This window comes from Triticum dicoccoides, chromosome 7B, assembly GCF_002162155.2.
Source record: "Triticum dicoccoides isolate Atlit2015 ecotype Zavitan chromosome 7B, WEW_v2.0, whole genome shotgun sequence".
Taxonomy (NCBI): domain Eukaryota; kingdom Viridiplantae; phylum Streptophyta; class Magnoliopsida; order Poales; family Poaceae; genus Triticum; species Triticum dicoccoides.
Window position 1 is genome coordinate 713,509,353 of NC_041393.1, and position 4,167 is coordinate 713,513,519.

Genomic DNA, 4,167 nt, shown 5'->3' on the forward strand with positions numbered 1-4,167 from the left:
AAGAAGAATAAGAAGAATAAGAAAAATAAGAAGAATAATAATAAGAAGAATAATAATAAGAAGAATAATAAGAAGAAGAATAATAATAATAAGAAGAAGAATAAGAAGAAGAATAATAATAATAAGAATAATAATAATAAGAAGAATAAGAATAAGAAGAAGAAGAAGAAGAAGAAGAAGAAGAAGAAGAAGAAGAAGAAGAAGAAGAAGAAGAAGAAGAAGAAGAAGAAGAAGAAGAAGAAATAGGCTAAATAAGATTTTCTTCATATTCCTTCTTTCCTTCCTCTTCCTTGATTTTCTTCACCTTATTATGTCATTTGTAGACTAAATAGGCTAAATTATGTTATAAATGGACTAAATAGGCTAAATAAGAAGAAAAATACCGTTATCACGGAAGTGTGGGAATGGTCGGGGTTGCGCCAGTGGCAGACGGAGGTGTAGGACCGGTTGGTGTTCCGGCATTGGCAGACGTGGAAGGATTGGCCGATGCTTGTTGGGAGCAAAGCTGAACCAAAGATCACTTCCAGTAATATCTCGTTAGCATGATGCAAACTGAAATGTAAATAGTAGTAACTAAGGACCATTCAAATGAAACTCACCATGGCCGCCGGAGCAATCTGGGGCAACGTCGGAGGGGCCTGACCATTTTTCTCGCAAATGGTCTGCACATTTGGTTCTCACGAGTCAGTCATATTAGTTAGTAATGGGAACATTACGTGCATGATTGGGCTAATATGCACGAGAAACGTACCACGATGAGCTTGTATAGGGCCCGGTGAGACGCATCGTTCTGATTCCTCTTCTCCTCCAACAGCTTAGCCATCCTCTCCTCCCTCTCCCTCTCCCTCTCCGTCGCCTCCCTTTTTGCCTCCTCCAAAAGCGCATGGGTCTTCAATCTCTCTTTCTCAACCGCTACATGCAACACAACACTCATCGTTAGCATTGTAATCATCGACAGACGCACACACAATGTAATGGAGGAAAGGTCAGAGAGTCTGTATAACTAACCGCCACGGTGAGCTCTGCGGGCCGTGCATGAGGCATTATCTCAGGATCAGAGCTACTCAGGCGCTTCTTGATCTGCGGGAGAGTCTTAGGACAACGTATCAGTCCATCACCAATGGCTTGAGCGCCATGGGACCTCCCACCACCAGATATCATCACCAGCTCGGTATCAAAAGGATCCTGGCTCGGGTTAAAGTCCTCCCCTTTCCTCGCCTTCCCCTCGTCTCTGTACTTCACAAGCTTCTGGTGGAAGGAGATGTTGGTGAAGCTCTCTGGATGATCTAGGTTAGACTCCGTGAATGCCTTGGCCTTCTTGTAAGGGGCCATATGGGTCATGCCATAGAGGTTGAACAGACTTGGCACATGCTTCTTGTTGTACTGCGCCTGAGAGAGAGGACTCCGTGACTACTGCACATAGATGATCATCCAGGTGATCGCGCCGTCGGAGGTCACCGAGGTGGAGGTCCTCGACACCACCTTCCGGGGGGAGGTCCACCGGCGTCTGAACTCCAAGCTGTCGGTGTACTAGAGTAGGGGGGTACCCTATTACCCCGAACTCGTGCACGGGCAGTTGCAGCGCCCCGCGGCAAGGCTTGCCGGGTGACCGCCTAGACCCTCCGTGGTTCCCTTGAAGACCATTCAAGAGCAAAGTACTCACACCAAGGCCCCGGCAAGAGGAGCTTGCCGGGAAGGCCAACCAAGGCCCCGGCAAGAGGAGCTTGCCGGGAAGGCCAACCAAGGCCCCGGCAAGAGGATCTTGCCGGGAAGAGACAAGACCCTGGCAAGAGGAGCTTGCCGGGAAGGCCACTCAAGGCATACCAAGAAAGCTTGCCACGACGTGCCCTGCGTCCCGGCAAGATCCAGCGAGCGACAAGCTCCCGGACGCGACAAGACGACGGCCGCGGCAAGGAGCTTGCCGCGGGAAACCCCCACTTCGTGCCCGCGCTCCAGCACACCTGCTAACGTGTCGCTCTAGGACTCTCCCAAGCACACGTGGCAGGAGGCCGTGCAGCTAGGGGTACGTGGTGGCAAGCGGAGATGAAGAGAAGCCCATCGTGGCAAACGGTGGCGCTCCTAACGGTCACCTTTTGCACTGTTTAGGAGACTCAGACAGGCATTTAATGCCCTTGTCCCCTGCCGTCAGAGTTAGGTAGGGTGCACTGTATCCACAGTAGCGGTAGCTGCACCTACCGCATCCTTTTCCATTTCTACCCTTTTAGTCTACGTTGCCACCTGTGGGTAACCCCTTGAGAGTATAAAAGGAGGCCCAAGCGCAACGTAGCGGGGGTTCGGCCAGTTCGACTCATTCAACACCAGGAACACTCTCACGCTCAGTCTGGCAGCGTCCATAGCTCCTGAGCAAGAATCCAATATACACCAACAAGCAGCAGTAGGGTTTTACGCATCCGTGCGGCCCGAAGCTGGGTAAAATCACCCGCGTGTACTGCCTCGATCCGCTCTTTGTGCGCTCTCCGCCCCCCACCGAACCAAAAGGGGCCCTGTCCCCATAGGTGTTGATGGAATCAGCATCGCCCCCGACATCTCTGGCGCGCCAGGTAGGGGACTTCGGCTGCAGCTGTTCTTCATCGTCATGGCTCCTAAGGAGCGGGCGAGCGAAAGAACGACGCCAGTGCGGCAACAGAAAAAGCTAAGTCGTGCGAGACTTTAGATATTTCCTTTCTGTATAAGGTTATCCGCCTCGGAGATCTTGTTCTTTGTACGGAAAACCTGTGCGCGGAGGAATCAACTCGTAGCTAGTTGCGCCCTTACTCTGTTTCGAGTCCGCTCAACAACTTAAGTGAGCTGCTAGCGCCCTTACTTTGCTTCGAGTCCGCTCAGCAACTTAAGTGAGCCGCTAGCGCCCTTACTTTGTTTCGAGTCCGCTCAACAACTTAAGCGAGCTGCAACTAGTTGCGACAAGATTGCTTGTCGGTAGCGACCCCGCCAGCAGGCTGCTGAAGTTCCGCACTCGGCGCTCGCGGCAACGGTGCCTGCACCGGCAAGTTTCCCTAGAAAGCATAGGGTGGACGTACAAAGAGGGGTTGAACAGGAAGATAGCATGCGCTATTTATTTGAGATTTCTGCATAGACCTGTATGCCGAGGAGCCTTCTCAGGGCTAGTTGCGCTCCATGTTGCCTCGAGTCCGCTCGGCAACTTGTGCGGTTGCGCTAGAACCAAGAAGGTAAACCTTTCCGGGAGGCGTTCTTCCCGAATAGCCGCTAAGGGCCCGTTCCCTCAAGCGCTACTGGCTGGATCGTACGCACCGGAAAGCATTCCAGCAGGCATAGGGAATATACAGCAAAAGTCAAAATTCGCAAGCAAGTTGAGTGCACTTCGGATGCTAATCAACTGCTATGTTTGAACGCAGTTATGGCCCGGGGGCTGGCAACGCCCTTAGGGCCAATCTTTTCGGCATCAAGAACGACGAAGTTCTTCGCCATAAGCCTTTCCGGCAACGATCTTGCCGGGAGCTGGTGTCAAGAACGACGAAGTTCTTCGCCATAAGCCTTTCCGGCAACGATCTTGCCGAAAGCCGGCGTCAAGAACGACGGAGTTCTTCGCCATAAGACTTTCCGGCAACGATCTTGCCGGGAGCTGGTGTCAAGAACGACGAAGTTCTTCGCCATAAGCCTTTCCGGCAACGATCTTGCCGGGAGCTGGTGTCAAGAACAACGAAGTTCTTCGCCAAAAGCCTTCCTGGCAACAAGCTTGCCGGAAGCCGGCATCGAGAACGTCAAAATTCTCTGCCGAAGACAAAAGCCTTCTTGGCAACAAGCTGGCCGGAAGCCGGCATCGAGAATGTCAAAGTTCTCTGCCGAAGATAAAAGCCTTCCTGGCAACGAGCTTGCCGGAAGCCGGCATCGAGAACGTCAAAGTTCTCTGCCGAAGACAAAAGCCTTCCTGGCAACAAGCTTGCCGGAAGCCGGCATCGAGAACGTCAAAGTTCTCTGCCGAAGATAAAAGCCTTCCTGGCAACGAGCTTGCCGGAAGCCGGCATCGAGAACGTCAAAGTTCTCTGCCGAAGATAAAAGCCTTCCTGGCAACAAGTTTGCCGGAAGCCGGCATCGAGAACGTCAAAGTTCTCTGCCGAAGATAAAAGCCTTCCTAGCAACGAGAGTGCCGGAAGCCGGCATCGAGAACGTCAAAGTTCTCTGCCGAAG